At 41.4% G+C, this 17,453-nt stretch overlaps 2 long non-coding RNA genes across 11 annotated transcripts; both read right to left on the reverse strand.

Annotated features, from left to right (window-relative positions):
- Positions 1 to 554: 554 nt before the first annotated feature.
- Positions 555 to 3,505, reverse strand: LOC108131384 (uncharacterized). 6 transcript variants are annotated; one of them, XR_011444146.1, is made up of 10 exons: positions 3,323 to 3,501; positions 3,076 to 3,261; positions 2,784 to 3,011; positions 2,523 to 2,721; positions 2,212 to 2,458; positions 2,089 to 2,151; positions 1,893 to 2,041; positions 1,575 to 1,826; positions 980 to 1,508; positions 555 to 919 (listed from the first exon to the last, which is right to left on the reverse strand). It is a non-coding gene; the product is annotated as an uncharacterized lncRNA (long non-coding RNA). The 6 variants fall into 6 exon arrangements; XR_011444144.1 differs by having other exon boundaries at positions 2,089 to 2,264; positions 2,324 to 2,458; positions 3,323 to 3,500; XR_011444147.1 differs by having other exon boundaries at positions 1,897 to 2,041; positions 2,089 to 2,458; positions 3,323 to 3,505.
- Positions 3,506 to 9,642: 6,137 nt separating this feature from the next.
- Positions 9,643 to 12,346, reverse strand: LOC122321856 (uncharacterized). 5 transcript variants are annotated; one of them, XR_011444140.1, is made up of 9 exons: positions 12,233 to 12,345; positions 11,941 to 12,168; positions 11,585 to 11,878; positions 11,177 to 11,520; positions 10,981 to 11,129; positions 10,797 to 10,914; positions 10,663 to 10,733; positions 10,068 to 10,596; positions 9,643 to 10,007 (listed from the first exon to the last, which is right to left on the reverse strand). It is a non-coding gene; the product is annotated as an uncharacterized lncRNA (long non-coding RNA). The 5 variants fall into 5 exon arrangements; XR_006246328.2 differs by having other exon boundaries at positions 10,663 to 10,914; positions 11,585 to 11,727; positions 11,798 to 11,878; positions 12,233 to 12,343; XR_011444141.1 differs by having other exon boundaries at positions 10,663 to 10,914; positions 10,981 to 11,121; positions 12,233 to 12,346.
- Positions 12,347 to 17,453: the final 5,107 nt, after the last annotated feature.

Below are 17,453 nucleotides of genomic sequence, written 5' to 3' on the forward strand. Positions count from 1 at the left end.
AACCACATCCCGCCGTGCTCGGCAACTGAAGCCATCTACTCAGCTTAACTCCAAGGCACCTCGTGTGTCCTTTTTGTTAACCCATGGTGACCACAGCAGATCCAGCAGCGACTCTGGCCCATCTTATCTAAATTCTCAACCACCAAAAACTTCATCTAACCGAAAGCACTCCTTACTCCGCCGTCGCCACCACAGCGCATCCTCTCGGCGTTCAGTACTACCGGTTCAGGGCTATTCAAGCGACTCCAGTTATGACTGTGGTCCACCTATGCGTCGTTCTCCTCCAGAAAAACCCCATTGTGCGCCTGAGCAGCGGGAATCACGTTACAGGATGCCCTCTCCCATCGCTTTGGAAAGGCCAGGAATGCCATCTCAGTGGCTGTCCTCGTCGGACCAACCTGGCCACAGTTGTTCCCCTGGAAGTGACTTGGATTCCCTCTCCGGAGAGCCCCCTATGGAAGGCTCACCTCCTGAGGATCTACTCAAGGCTGTCCTTCGCAGCTGCCGCACCGTTGATGGACTGTCCAAAAAGTTGGACTCAATAACCAAACTGGTTGAATTTTTCACATCTGATCGATGATTTATTACATTTTATTAACACAAAATTACTTAAACTACTTAAATATAATTCATTAAAACTAAAATTTGTTTTCTTAATTCTGGAAAAATTCTGGAAAAAATAAAATTCTGGTTTTTTAATTCTATTTTTATGCTGCTGTTCCTGATCCTTTTTACTCGCCCTCTCCAGACATGATCGGAGTTAATTTCGTCGCTAATCCGTCTTAACAGATATAGGATTCTATAGACTGGTTAATTCCTACAATCTGCTGCTAATTTATTTACGTTCCTGTAATTAATCCATCCTAAAATCTTTGCTGCAGCGGGATAACATATGTCTGCCCCTCAATTGGGAGTTAATCTATGATGGAAAATAAAATTATTGCTTCTGCCTTACTCCAAATCAACTTCTCTTACTCACTGGCATCATTCAATCCAACAGCTGTTCATCTGACGGAATCCTGACCAACTGCTAAGCACCCACTTGAGTAACGTAACGTTGCAGTATCCTTGGATAAATTGACTGCTTTTTCTAGCCAATCTGCCAGTCTTAGGAATTCGTTTGCAGCTCCTATATTTGCTCTCTTCAGCCTGTTTAGCGTATTTCGCTGCTCCTATTCCTCCATAACTGAATCAGGAATTTAAAACTGGATTGATTCTATAATGTAGCAGCATACGGATGTAAATAGGCTTAAAGGAAATTAGCTACTGAAGCTTGTGAAGAGATTGAATGCCTAAAGCTTGAATGTGATCCTTTTCAGCGCTTCTTGATGTTCTGGGTAAACGCTCCACCATGGTGACTCCGTAGTAGTGTTTATACACGCAGGTAAACAGTGCAGAAAATCAAATGCCAACCAGAATACATTCAACGTCTTGTTATGATTCCACCTTCTCTGAGTAAGATTCCCCCACCTACTCCTGAACAGCAACTAGATGATAGGCTGTCCAGCCTGAAACGGCAAATTGAAAACCAATTTGATTTAGACCATGATTTTGTTCATTCAATGCAGAATTACCTTGCCAACCACATATACTTTAATGTACTACTTTGTCCCAGGTTCCTTCAGCAATCTGCCCTTGGCCGCGACTACCTGACGATCACATATTAACTTATCCTGTCATAACGGCTATTTGGAATACTAATTATTACGCATCCTGTACATCGCCACCAGACTTGGAGAATAGTCGTTTCACTATGCCATACATTATCGACCCTGGTTAATTTACATCACGCTCTGTTTTTAGCGTCATCCTTGCTGCTAATATACCTATATGGAAATAGGATTTTGAAAACAGATTAAACTCAGCATACTGCTATTAATTTGTCTACATACTTGCGATTGATCCGTCCTGATGTCTGCTTTGCGGCTGGATCCTGAACGCATACTAGCTTCTGAACCAGTAACAAATCGGAGTTCACCTGCTGCTCCTAATCTGCCTTCCAACCTTACTCGATGTTCTTCTTGCTGCTTATCCTATTCAACTGATAAAGAATTTTTAAATTTGATTAAACTTATTATGCTGACTTACCTATGCTCAATCTAACTTGTACGGCTCCTAAACATGTGGTTGGCTCTGTTCAGTTACTGGATACTTAAACAAGAGTTAAGCTGCAGTTGGTAATATTGGATGAAGTCATTTCCATTGCTTTACTCAAGGCGAATCTGCCTATCTAGTGAAGTTTTCCAATCTCAATGGTTCCGAGACTGCTGAAATGATACGGCGCTACTAATTCAGAGCCTAGTAGTTAATGCTGTGTGCCTACTGAGCGTGGCGCAGTGTTATCTGTACTTCTTTGCTGGACTTGGAGATTGGTTGTTCCACTATGCCGTACATTTCTTGACCCTGCTTGGTTGTCATTGTGTTTTGTTTTGGCGTCATTCTTGCTGCTAATGTACCTCTACGGAAATAGGATTTTGATAACAGATTAAACTCAGCATGCTGCTAATAATTTGTCTACATACTTGCGACTGATCCATCCTGATGTCTGCCTTCGCGGCTGGATCCCAAATACATGCTGGTTTCTTGACCGGTGGTGGATCGGAGATTGCCTGCTGCTCCTAAATTTGCCCTCCAACCTTGGTCGTCGTTTCCTTGCTCAAACGACTCCTATGTATGTGACTGGCTCTGGTACATTTACTGGATACTCAAACAGGAATAAAACTGCGATTAGAAATATTAGATGAAATCATTACCATTAATCTACTTAAAATGAATCTGTCTACCTAGTGAAGCTTTCCAGTCTCTATGGTTCTATACCTGCTGATATTATATGGCGCTATTAATTTGGGACCTGTTAATAAGTGCTGTGTGTCTACTGAGCGCGGTGCAATGATATCCGTGCATCGTCGCTGGACCTGGAGAATGGTTGTCCCACTGTGCCACGCATTTTTGACCTTGGCTAGTTAGCGTCGCGCTCTGCTTTTGGCGTCATCCTTGCTGCTAATATACCTCTGCGGAAATAGGATTTTGGAAACAAATTAAACTCAGCATACTTCTATTAATTTCTCTATATACTTGCGACTAATCCATCCCGGTGTCTGCCTTGCAGTTGGAATTCAATCACATACTAGTTCCCTGGCTCAGAACGTGGCTCAGTGATACTGATTTGTAGGACCATGGATTAATCAGATGCTGCCTGCTACTTCTTTATCTGCCTTCGCTGGCTTTGCTTGGCATCCTCTTGCTGCTTGTCCCCCATAACTGGAACAATAATTTAAACTTGGATTAATCTTATCATACTATTACTTTTGCATCCACATACCTGTAGTAAATTCAACCTGGATGTCTGCTATGCAGTTGGCTCTGCTGCCTGTGCTGGACTCTCAAACAGGAATAAAGCTACAATGAATCTGCTCCAAATAAATCTGCCCACCTACTGTAACTTTCTAATCTCAATTCCTGTGACCACTGGTGTGAGGTTGATCTGTTAATACAAGCCTGGATCTATTAATTCATCATACTGCTGTTAACTTATGCTTATATTCTTTGGTGTATAGATCTGCAATAAGAAAATTTGCATCTAATAATTCCTGCTTTTTTACTCCAAATATAATTGCCTGTTACTAGATAATGTTCAACTTATTAACTGTCAGAACGAACTTGTTTTGTTTCTACAAATTTTGCCACATACCTTGGATTAATAAAGGCTGATGTTTGCCCTGATACTACATCCTATGCAGGCGCTGATTTCTTGATTGGGAATGGATTTGCAACGAGAAAACTTATTGCTAAAATTGTAAACAACATGTGCTACTCAATTATTGTTTTTCTTGCATTGCACACTGAACTAATACTAACTTAGCTTTGCCAGTTATGCTTAAAGTCATTGGTTAGAGCGAGACCCATGTATATTCCTCACATGCCCTCCTACCCTACACTCTGACGCTCAGTTTCTTTATGTTGCTATCACACAGCAACCCTGTCTCTGAAACATTTGTTTCTACACTACCTAGCAACTTGTTGCTATACATGTTGTTTAACTAAACGAAGCTCTACCTTAAATAAACAAATGTATCTGACCCTTGACTGGTCAGCCAATTTACTAAAATTATAAGATTACTATGGCACTGATTTGCCGGGAAAGGCAGTATAACCATACCTTTCCTACTAATTTACTCCTCAAAATTCTCAGGCACCTGCTACCCCTGACTGCTGATTGATATTCCAGTTGGCTATTGTTAAATCTACATCACTCCTTCCCAACTACACCTGCGTATATCTATGACTCCTGATTACCAATTTCCCTAAACTTGGGGATCGGGCACTGTATTCCTAGCTCTGGTAGCAGCTACCCTGCCACTGGGCACCGGCTTTCCAATCCAGCTTCATCTTCCCAGCGTTTGAATCTCTGGCTTGGCCACCAGGACTTCAGGTCGATGCTTGGACCCTACGATCGAATTTTATCTTTATCTAAGTGAATTCAAAACTCTTTTATACTCATTGTCTACTACCTAATTCTGTTGCATCTATTATTTAATTGCTCCAAATTATATCCTACTACTCTTAACCTGCATCATTCCTCACCAACTGCACCTGTTTACATCTGTGACTCCTGAACTCCTAACTTTTGCAGTAGCCTCCAATCAACTACTCTGCCATTGAGTACCGGCTTTCCAATTCGCTCTCCATTTACCCAGCGTTCTGACCACTGATTTGGCCTTCAGGATTCCAGGTCAACGCTTGGACTCAACGTTCTTAGTAAATAATTATCCTTATACTAAATCTGCATTATTCATAAAATACTTCAGTTATTCTGTTTACTTTTCTCTTTATTGATACTCCAAATCTTATATGTTAAAAACTGTTAGTAATTCAATTATTCCTATAAGCTTGTTATTAATTGCTTCTTATGTTATCTAATATTTGTATAAAATGTATTAGTGTAAGTAATCACTGTATATAACGCAAATAAAAAGCTGTAACCACTCTGGTAGTGGCTATCAGTCCTAGTTGTGACCTCTTCAAAGGCACGCCCTGAACTGAAAAAAAAAAAAAGAAAAAAAAAGAAGTTACTCCTAAATTATAAATATACATGTTGTGGCAAGTGTATTAACTTAATCCTATGAATAGTGTGCGTGCTTTATTTTAATACTTCACAACCAATTTTTAATTTTTTAAAAACTGTTCCACGTGAACTTTTAATTTTGCGCATACTATTACAAGCATCTGTTTCGTGTATGTGGCTGAATACACGTAGGCAGACTCCTTCATACATCTATTACACGTATATTTTTTTTTCTGTTACAATTGTAATTTTATCTGTATTGACGTTGTGCAAATCTCACCATTGTGCTAATACATATAACTGCACGAACTCATCAAACTGCACCAATACTTTTTACTACTCCATTACATCTACTGATCCACTGCAATAACTCCATCATACTCCTCCATACATAGTCGTCTTTTACGTAACTGAGTTTTACACGTGGTAGGATGGAACCCATCACCTCTAATCCCAGCAACAGCAACAACATGGATCTTAGTCTGGAGGTAGAGGAAGTCAATCTAAATGATAACGTGGATGCACTACCTCTATCCATCGTCAGCTCTGCTAGTTCCTTCGAAAAAAGTGTCTCTACATCACCTAGGCTCTCCTGGTTGCACAGCCATCAATAAACCTACCTCTGCGAATCAGGAAAGTGTCACTGCGATGGAGACTTCAGACGTTGTCCACATGGAATGTAGCACTGACCCGTTATCCACCTCCACTCCGAAAATTTCTCGGGAGCTTCCTTTGCTCATTGGTAAACGAGGACCAATGTGTAGTAAGAGGAAGAAACCATTCCCTCTATCCTTATCTCAACGCAAGCGCTCCAAGCGTGGTTCTGCTAGCCATAACACTAGTTCCTCTAAGAGTGCTTCCAAAGTCCAGATCCTCAGTGATATTCTTTTACCAAAATTTAATTCAAATGTTGCTAACATTCCCTCCACGAGTAAAAACTCAACTAAGGATCCCAATCTTCCCATCAATCATAGGTCTGAGGATAAAGTTCCGGATAATTTTCTTCAAGATGGTCCCTCTACCAGCAAGGATGCTGCGATTCTTCGTAATGCAGAGGATAAAATTCCGGCTATTTTCCTTCATAATGTGACTATCATCCAACCCTTCCTTGATTCTCTTAACTCCATTCCAGGAGTTTTGGAGAAAAACTTCACCACTACAGCACTAAATGGAAACTGTATCAAAATAACCTGCAGCAACTCCACCACCTACCAATTAATCATGAACAAATTAGAGACTGATAACAAGCAAACTCATACTCACCAACCTCGTTCTGATCGAGGGTATAGGTTAATTATTCGTCGACTCCACCATTCTACACCTTATGATCAGATCCGCAAACTCCTTAGCAACTTGGGCTTCACTGTCCGCTATATAAATAATATCAAGCACCGCCGTAGTCACAAGCCGCTGGATTTGTTTGGATAACTCTAATGATAGGATCCTCTCCGTTACTATGCTGGGTAATCAGAGGGTTACAGTAGAGCGGCAATTAAGGAGAATGGAGCCGGCTCAGTGCCACAGATGCCAACGCTTTGGACACACAAAGAACTTCTGCCGCCGGGACTTTGTCTGTCTTAAGTGTGCTGGAAGCCACCCTTCCACGGACTGTGCAAAGACTAGAATTGCCAATCCATAGTGTGCCAATTTTGGTCTGGGACATATTGCCAGTTATAAAGGCTGCACGGTGTACAAAGAATTCAAAACCCGTCTTCTTGCCTATCGTATACACTCTGCCGATAATGGTCAATCTAGGACACACCAATCTAAGTTTAGGTTTAATCCCCAACCCACCTACTACGACAGTCATCAGTAACAGTACAAGCAGCTACCTCAAAATACATCCTTACAACAGCAGGATTTCATCCGTGAAGGTTTCAGGGATCAACTGCGGTCTCCTAGTGGTCGTAGAGCAACTATAATGTCTGACGTTCAGCCCCATCTTAACAAAGCTAACACTCCTTCGTCAAATCCTAAATTAGGCAAAAGGAATCCGTTTAGTAACTCTCCCCATACGCCTCCTCAAAATCTTCTATCGCGTAATCCAGCTGAAAATCATTTAAAGAAACTTCAACAGCAACTTAGGAATGAGCAGCAACTTATGAATGAGCAGCGACTTGAAAATGACAAACATGTCTCAAACATAAATGTTGTCATGCATTCCAGCGCAATCACCAGTCAATCACACCAGCACGAGAGAAGCCGTTTTCTGCACCAATTGGCTTGCCTCAAAGAACCTGGTCTGCTCCCTCATCAACTAATGGCGACCTCCTGCTAATGATGCAACAGAGTGTGTCCTCTGTAAGTGACCTAAGTATAAAACTTGATTCCCTCATTTCTCTCATACACGCAATTGTTGCTGACCCCAAGTCGCTAACTAATACTGGCAGTGGCCCCACAAAAATCTAACTGCTGACAAATGACATTGCTCCATTATAAGGAGTGCACCTTAATGACTATCCTGAAAACTGTGGAGTTCTTTTAGCCAATCCAATGATTTACCTATTAACACAACCCCCAGTATTTTGTAGACCTAACTACAATACAGTTAAATGGCAATATGAAAGTTCTTTGGAAATTAAACCATCTACGTCATGATGATCTTTTAATTGTTCATTTAAATTATAGCATAAATCCTTATTCTGCCAATCTTAAAGGAAATAACACTAGAAAGGAATCAATATTAAAGCTTGCAACACAAATATTTTATATTATCTATATGCATGCATTTCTTTATCACAAAAACTACAAATCTATTGCTTGCTCTCCTTCTGTGCTTCTTTTTCTCCGTATGCAACTCCCACACACATAGAACAAAGTGTTATACGCACATACTCTCTTAAAGTTGCTCTGCGCTGTCGCCTTATTCTAATGCGTAGTTTTCGTTTCATTGTGCTGCACCATTTTTTCAGCCATTGCGATTCTGTTTCTCACTCTTTCACAAGCCTTAACTCCGATCGGTCGTATTTGACAAACACACTAAGGAAAAGAAAATAAAAAACTGTACCAACTGTAAAACTGTACTGCTTCATCGAATAAAGTGGTTGACATCCCCCCAATAATTGTTTTGGATGTCTCATCAGTATTCAACTTTAAAGGATTCCTTAGCTCCTGCTCCTCGAAGATTATCGACTATGAGGTTACCCGTCTGGATGAGGGCAGAGTTAAGGTGACCTGCTTCACCAAGGAAGATCACTCCCTCATCCTCTCGAACTTGTATGGATCAGGATATCGGGCCCACTCAATTATGCGACATTTAAATGACTATCGTCGCTTTATTATTCGAGGTCTTCATCACTCAATTCCTATCTCAAGTATTCGTGCGGAATTTGAGTTTTTAAACTTCACGTTATGCCATATCCGAAACCTGAAGTTTTATCGTAGCCATGAGCCAATGAACCTTTTTGAGATTGCTGTAGCACCGTTCGACCTGGAACGTGTTGACGAATTCCTTGCTATCAAGAAGCTCTGCAACAGGCCTGTTACCATCGAGCGTCAAAGGCAATCGGAAGAGCCTACAATGTGTCAGCGGTGCCAGCGTTACGGGCACACTAAAAACTACTGCCGCCGCGATCCTGTCTGTGTAATCTGTGCTGGCCCGCATCACAAGGCCGTCTGCCCACTTCCAAGGTCTTCCCCACCTAAGTGCGCCAACTGTGGTGGCAAACATGTTGCCTTGTAAGTGGCTGTGTTAAGTTCATGGAAGCAAAGGAAAGTCTTTCTCTAGGACCAACTAACTCCTCGGCTCAGCGTCATCTTTCCACCTCGCAATCTCAGCAGTGTATATCTCCTCCAATGACTTTCCATCGTGCGCTCAATCTACTTAAACCGCTTCCTTCACCTACTAAGCATGATCCGCATCACTCCAAGCCAGCTCGGGATGACTTGAGCAACTCCAGCGGCGATTCTTGCACAACTAATCGACCATCTCGGCCACGCACAACATCATCTCGCCGTGTACTCTCTCCGTCTCGGCGCCATCGCCCCAGCCTGATTCCTCAACGTTCTCTCTCAATCCCCGCCAACCACATCCTGCCGTGCTCGGCAACTGAAGCCATCTACTCAGCTTAACTCCAAGGCACCTCGTGTGTCCTTTTTGTTAACCCATGGTGACCACAGCAGATCCAGCAGCGACTCTGGCCCATCCTATCTAAATTCTCAACCACCAAAAACTTCATCTAACCGAAAGCACTCCTTACTCCGCCGTCGCCACCACAGCGCATCCTCTCGGCGTTCAGTACTACCGGTTCAGGGCTATTCAAGCGACTCCAGTTATGACTGTGGTCCACCTATGCGTCGTTCTCCTCCAGAAAAACCCCATTGTGCGCCTGAGCAGCGGGAATCACGTTACAGGATGCCCTCTCCCATCGCTTTGGAAAGGCCAGGAATGCCATCTCAGTGGCTGTCCTCGTCGGACCAACCTGGCCACAGTTGTTCCCCTGGAAGTGACTTGGATTCCCTCTCCGGAGAGCCCCCTATGGAAGGCTCACCTCCTGAGGATCTACTCAAGGCTGTCCTTCGCAGCTGCCGCACCGTTGATGGACTGTCCAAAAAGTTGGACTCAATAACCAAACTGGTTGAATTTTTCACATCTGATCGATGATTTATTACATTTTATTAACACAAAATTACTTAAACTACTTAAATATAATTCATTAAAACTAAAATTGGTTTTCTTAATTCTGGAAAAATTCTGGAAAAAATAAAATTCTGGTTTTTTAATTCTATTTTTATGCTGCTGTTCCTGATCCTTTTTACTCGCCCTCTCCAGACATGATCGGAGTTAATTTCGTCGCTAATCCGTCCTAACAGATATAGGATTCTATAAACTGGTTAATTCCTACAATCTGCTGCTAATTTATTTACGTTCCTGTAATTAATCCATCCTAAAATCTTTGCTGCAGCGGGATAACATATGTATGCCCCTCAATTGGGAGTTAATCTATGATGGAAAATAAAATTATTGCTTCTGCCTTACTCCAAATCAACTTCTCTTACTTACTGGCATCATTCAATCCAACAGCTGTTCATCTGACGGAATCCTGACCAACTGCTAAGCACCCACTTGAGTAACGTAACGTTGCAGTATCCTTGGATAAATTGACTGCTTTTTCTAGCCAATCTGCCAGTCTTAGGAATTCGTTTGCAGCTCCTATATTTGCTCTCTTCAGCCTGTTTAGCGTATTTCGCTGCTCCCATTCCTCCATAACTGAATCAGGAATTTAAAACTGGATTGATTCTCTAATGTAGCAGCATACGGATGTAAATAGGCTTAAAGGAAATTAGCTACTGAAGCTTGTGAAGAGATTGAATGCCTAAAGCTTGAATGTGATCCTTTTCAGCGCTTCTTGATGTTCTGGGTAAACGCTCCACCATGGTGACTCCGTAGTAGTGTTTATACACGCAGGTAAACAGTGCAGAAAATCAAATGCCAACCAGAATACATTCAACGCCTTGTTATGATTCCACCTTCTCTGAGTAAGATTCCACCACCTACTCCTGAACAGCAACTAGATGATAGGCTCTCCAGCCTGAAACGGCAAATTGAAAACGAATTTGATTAAGACCATGATTTTGTTCAGTCAATGCAGAATTACCTTGCCAACCACAAATACTTTAATGTACTACTTTGTCCCAGGTTCCTTCAGCAATCTGCCCTTGGCCGCGACTACCTGACGATCACATATTAACTTACCCTGTCATAACGGCTATTTGGAATACTAATTATTACGCATCCTGTACATCGCCACCAGACTTGGAGAATAGTCGTTTCACTATGCCATTCATTATCGACCCTGGTTAATTTACATCACGCTCTGTTTTTAGCGTCATCCTTGCTGCTAATATACCTATATGGAAATAGGATTTTGAAAACAGATTAAACTCAGCATACTGCTATTAATTTGTCTACATACTTGCGATTGATCCGTCCTGATGTCTGCTTTGCGGCTGGATCCTGAACGCATACTAGCTTCTGAACCAGTAACAAATCGGAGTTCACCTGCTGCTCCTAATCTGCCTTCCAACCTTACTCGATGTTCTTCTTGCTGCTTATCCTATTCAACTGATAAAGAATTTTTAAATTTGATTAAACTTATTATGCTGACTTACCTATGCTCAATCTAACTTGTACGGCTCCTAAACATGTGGTTGGCTCTGTTCAGTTACTGGATACTTAAACAAGAGTAGAGCTGCAGTTGGTAATATTGGATGAAGTCATTTCATATCTAGTGAAGTTTTCCAATCTCAATGGTTCCGAGACTGCTGAAATGATACGGCGCTACTAATTCAGAGCCTAGTAGTTAATGCTGTGTGCCTACTGAGCGTGGCGCAGTGTTATCTGTACTTCTTTGCTGGACTTGGAGATTGGTTGTTCCACTATGCCATACATTTCTTGACCCTGCTTGGTTGTCATTGTGTTTTGTTTTGGCGTCATTCTTGCTGCTAATGTACCTCTACGGAAATAGGATTTTGATAACAGATTAAACTCAGCATGCTGCTACTAATTTGTCTACATACTTGCGACTGATCCATCCTGATGTCTGCCTTCGCGGCTGGATCCCAAATACATGCTGGTTTCTTGACCGGTGGTGGAAGCGGAGATTGCCTGCTGCTCCTAAATTTGCCCTCCAACCTTGCTCGTCGTTTCCTTGCTGCTTATTCTGCACAACTCATACAGAAATTTTAAATTTGGATTAAACTTACTATTTTGCTGCCTATTTGTCTACATACCTGTGATTAACCAAACTCAAACGACTCCTATGTATGTGACTGGCTCTGGTACATTTACTGGATACTCAAACAGGAATAAAACTGCAATTAGAAATATTAGATGAAATCATTACCATTAATCTACTTAAAATGAATCTGTCTACCTAGTGAAGCTTTCCAGTCTCTATGGTTCTATACCTGCTGATATTATATGGCGCTATTAATTTGGGACCTGTTAATAAGTGCTGTGTGTCTACTGAGCGCGGTGCAATGATATCCGTGCATCGTCGCTGGACCTGGAGAATGGTTGTCCCACTGTGCCACGCATTTTTGACCTTGGCTAGTTAGCGTCGCGCTCTGCTTTTGGCGTCATCCTTGCTGCTAATATACCTCTGCGGAAATAGGATTTTGGAAACAAATTAAACTCAGCATACTTCTATTAATTTCTCTATATACTTGGGATTAATCCATCCCGGTGTCTGCCTTGCAGTTGGAATTCAATCACATACTAGTTCCCTGGCTCAGAACGTGGCTCAGTGATACTGATTTGTAGGATCATGGATTAATCAGATGCTGCCTGCTACTTCTTTATCTGCCTTCGCTGGCTTTGCTTGGCATCCTCTTGCTGCTTGGCCCCCATAACTGGAACAATAATTTAAACTTGGATTAATCTTATCATACTATTACTTTTGCATCCACATACCTGTAGTAAATTCAACCTGGATGTCTGCTATGCAGTTGGCTCTGCTGCCTGTGCTGGACTCTCAAACAGGAATAAAGCTACAATGAATCTGCTCCAAATAAATCTGCCCACCTACTGTAACTTTCTAATCTCAATTCCTGTGACCACTGGTGTGAGGTTGATCTGTTAATACAAGCCTGGATCTATTAATTCATCATACTGCTGTAAACTTATGTACATACCTGTGTTTAATCCAACTTAAACTCTGCTTGACGGCCAACACATACTACACATACTACACACGTACACATATTGGATTCTTTGGTGTATAGATCTGCAATAAGAAATTTTGCATCTAATAATTCCTGCTTTTTTACTCCAAATATAATTGCCTGTTACTACTATTAACACTAGTTAGCACTAAGTTAGCACTAATACTAACTTAGCTTTGCCAGTTATGCTTAAAGTCATTGGTTAGAGCGAGACCCATGTATATTCCTCACATGCCCTCCTACCCTACACTCTGACGCTCAGTTTCTTTATGTTGCTATAACACAGCAACCCTGTCTCTGAAACATTTGTTTCTACACTACCTAGCAACTTGTTGCTATACATGTTGTTTAACTAAACGAAGCTCTACCTTAAATAAACAAATGTATCTGACTGGTCAGCCAATTTACTAAAATTATAAGATTACTATGGCACTGATTTGCCGGGAAAGGCAGTATAACCATACCTTTCCTACTAATTTACTCCTCAAAATTTTCAGGCTCCGGCTACCCCTGACTGCTGATTGATATTCCAGTTGGCTATTGTTAAATCTACATCACTCCTTCCCAACTACACCTGCGTATATCTGTGACTCCTGATTACCAATTTCCCTAAACTTGGGGATCGGGCACTGTATTCCTAGCTCTGGTAGCAGCCTCCAACCAGCTACCCTGCCACTGGGCACCGGCTTTCCAATCCAGCTTCATCTTCCCAGCGTTTGGATCTCTGGCTTGGCCACCAGGACTTCAGGTCGATGCTTGGACCCTACGATCGAATTTTATCTTTATCTAAGTGGATTCAAAACTCTTTTATACTCATTGTCTACTACCTAATTCTGTTGCATCTATTATTTAATTGCTCCAAATTATATCCTACTACTCTTAACCTGCATCATTCCTCACCAACCGCACCTGTTTACATCTGTGACTCCTGAACTCCTAACTTTTGCGGTAGCCTCCAAACAACTACTCTGTCATTGAGTACCGGCTTTCCAACTCGCTCTCCATTTACCCAGCGTTCTGACCACTGATTTGGCCTTCAGGATTCCAGGTCAACGGTTGGACTCAACGTTCTTAGTAAATAATTATCCTTATACTAAATCTGCATTATTCATAAAATACTTCAGTTATTCTGTTTACTTTTCTCTTTATTGATACTCCAAATCTTATATGTTAAAAACTGTAAGTAATTCAATTATTCCTATAAGCTTGTTATTAATTGCTTCTTATGTTATCTAATATTTGTATAAAATGTATTAGTGTAAGTAATCACTGTATATTACGCAAATAAAAAGCTGTAACCACTCTGGTAGTGGCTATCAGTCCTAGTTGTGACCTCATCGAAGGCACGCCCTGAAAAAAGAAAAAAGAAAAGAAAATAAAAAAGAAAAAAACTGAAAAAGAAAAAGAAGTTACTCCTAAATTATAAATATACATGTTGTGGCAAGTGTGTTAACTTAATTCTATGAATAGTGTGCGTGCTTTATTTTAATACTTCACAACCAATTTTTAATTTTCTAAAAACTGTTCCACGTGAACTTTTAATTTTGCGCATACTATTACAAGCATCTGTTTCGTGTATGTGGCTGAATACACGTAGGCAGACTCCTTCATACATCTATTACACGTATATTGTTTTTTCTGTTACAATTGTAATTTTATCTGTATTGACGTTGTGCAAATCTCACCATTGTGCTAATACATATAACTGCACGAACTCACCAAACTGCACCAATACTTTTTACTACTCCATTACATCTACTGATCCACTGCAATAACTCCATCATACTCCTCCGTACATAGTCGTCTTTTACGTAACTGAGTTTTACACGTGGTAGGATGGAACCCATCACCTCTAATCCCAGCAACAGCAACAACATGGATCTTAGTCTGGAGGTAGAGGAAGTCAATCTAAATGAAAACGTGGATGCACTACCTCTATCCATCGTCAGCTCTGCTAGTTCCTTCGAAAAAAAAAGTGTTTCTACATCACCTAGGCTCTCCTGGTTGCACAGCCATCAATAAACCTACCTCTGCGAATCAGGAAAGTGTCACTGCGATGGAGACTTCAGACGTTGTCCACATGGAATGTAGCACTGACCCGTTATCCACCTCCACTCCGAAAATTTCTCGGGAGCTCTTTGCTCATTGGTAAACCAGGACCAATGTGTAGTAAGAGGAAGAAACCATTCCCTCTATCCTTATCTCTACGCAAGCGCTCCAAGCGTGGTTCTGCTAGCCATAACACTAGTTCCTCTAAGAGTGCTTCCAAAGTCCAGATCCTCAGTGATATTCTTTTACCAAAATTTAATTCAAATGTTGCTAACATTCCCTCCACGAGTAAAAACTCAACTAAGGATCCCAATCTTCCCATCAATCATAGGTCTGAGGATAAAGTTCCGGATAATTTTCTTCAAGATGGTCCCTCTACCAGCAAGGATGCTGCGATTCTGCTCAGACTGGCTTCTCTTCGTAATGCAGAGGATAAAATTCCGGCTATTTTCCTTCATAATGTGACTATCATCCAACCCCTCCTTGATTCTCTTAACTCCATTCCAGGAGTTTTGGAGAAAAACTTCACCACTACAGCACTAAATGGAAACTATATCAAAATAACCTGCAGCAACTCCACCACCTACCAATTAATCATGAACAAATTAGAGACTGATAACAAGCAAACTCATACTCACCAACCTCGTTCTGATCGAGGGTATAGGTTAATTATTCGTCGACTCCACCATTCTACACCTTATGATCAGATCCGCAAACTCCTTAGCAACTTGGGCTTCACTGTCCGCTATATAAATAATATCAAGCACCGCCGTAGTCACAAGCCGCTGGATTTGTTTGAGGTTGAACTGGCACCTTCTTTGGATAACTCTAATGATAGGATCCTCTCCGTTACTATGCTGGGTAATCAGAGGGTTACAGTAGAGCGGCAATTAAGGAGAATGGAGCCGGCTCAGTGCCACAGATGCCAACGCTTTGGACACACAAAGAACTTCTGCCGCCGAGACTTTGTCTGTCTTAAGTGTGCTGGAAGCCACCCTTCCACGGACTGTGCAAACACTAGAATTGCCAATCCAAAGTGTGCCAATTGTGGTCTGGGACATATTGCCAGTTATAAAGGCTGCACGGTGTACAAAGAATTCAAAACCCGTCTTCTTGCCTATCGTATACACTCTGCCGATAATGGTCAATCTAGGACACACCAATCTAAGGTTAGGTTTAATCCCCAACCCACCTACTACGACAGTCATCAGTAACAGTACAAGCAGCTACCTCAAAATACATCCTTACAACAGCAGGATTTCATCCGTGAAGGTTTCAGGGATCAACTGCGGTCTCCTAGTGGTCGTAGAGCAACTATAATGTCTGACGTTCAGCCCCATCTTAACAAAGCTAACACTCCTTCGTCAAATCCTAAATTAGGCAAAAGGAATCCGTTTAGTAACTCTCCCCATACGTCTCCTCAAAATCTTCTATCGCGTAATCCAGCTGAAAATCATTTAAAGAAACTTCAACCGCAACTTAGGAATGAGCAGCAACTTATGAATGAGCAGCGACTTGAAAATGACAAACATGTCTCAAACATAAATGTTGTCATGCATTCCAGCGCAATCACCAGTCAATCACACCAGCACGAGAGAAGCCGTTACCCGAAACAAAATGCAGCATCCTCACACAACCCCCAATCTGCACCAATTGGCTTGCCTCAAAGAACCTGGTCTGCTCCCTCATCAACTAATGGCGACCTCCTGCTAATGATGCAACAGAGTGTGTCCTCTGTAAGTGACCTAAGTATAAAACTTGATTCCCTCATTTCTCTCATACACGCAATTGTTGCTGACCCCAAGTCGCTAACTAATACTGGCAGTGGCCCCACAAAAATCTAACTGCTGACAAATGACATTGCTCCATTATAAGGAGTGCACCTTAATGACTATCCTGAAAACTGTGGAGTTCTTTTAGCCAATCCAATGATTTACCTATTAACACAACCCCCAGTATTTTGTAGACCTAACTACAATACAGTTAATTGGCAATATGAAAGTTCTTTGGAAATTAAACCATCTACGTCATGATGATCTTTTAATTGTTCATTTAAATTATAGCATAAATCCTTATTCTGCCAATCTTAAAGGAAATAACACTAGAAAGGAATCAATATTAAAGCTTGCAACACAAATATTTTATATTATACATATGCATGCATTTCTTTATCACAAAAACTACAAATCTATTGCTTGCTCTCCTTCTGTGCTTCTTTTTCTCCGTATGCAACTCCCACACACATAGAACAAAGTGTTATACGCACATACTCTCTTAAAGTTGCTCTGCGCTGTCGCATTATTCTAATGCGTAGTTTTCGTTTCATTGTGCTGCACCATTTTTTCAGCCATTGCGATTCTGTTTCACTCTTTCACAAGCCTTAACTGCGATCGGTCGTATTCGACAAACACACTAAGGAAAAGAAAATAAAAAACTGTACCAACTGTAAAACTGCACTGCTTCATCGAATAAAGTGGTTGACATCCCCCCAATAATTGTTTTGGATGTCTCATCAGTATTCAACTTTAAAGGATTCCTTAGCTCCTGCTCCTCGAAGATTATCGACTATGAGGTTACCCGTCTGGATGAGAGCAGAGTTAAGGTGACCTGCTTCACCAAGGAAGATCACTCCCTCATCCTCTCGAACTTGTATGGATCAGGATATCGGGCCCAC

The sequence above is a fragment of the Drosophila bipectinata genome, unplaced genomic scaffold, assembly GCF_030179905.1.
Source record: "Drosophila bipectinata strain 14024-0381.07 unplaced genomic scaffold, DbipHiC1v2 scaffold_53, whole genome shotgun sequence".
In the NCBI taxonomy this organism is placed as follows: Eukaryota; Metazoa; Arthropoda; class Insecta; order Diptera; family Drosophilidae; genus Drosophila; species Drosophila bipectinata.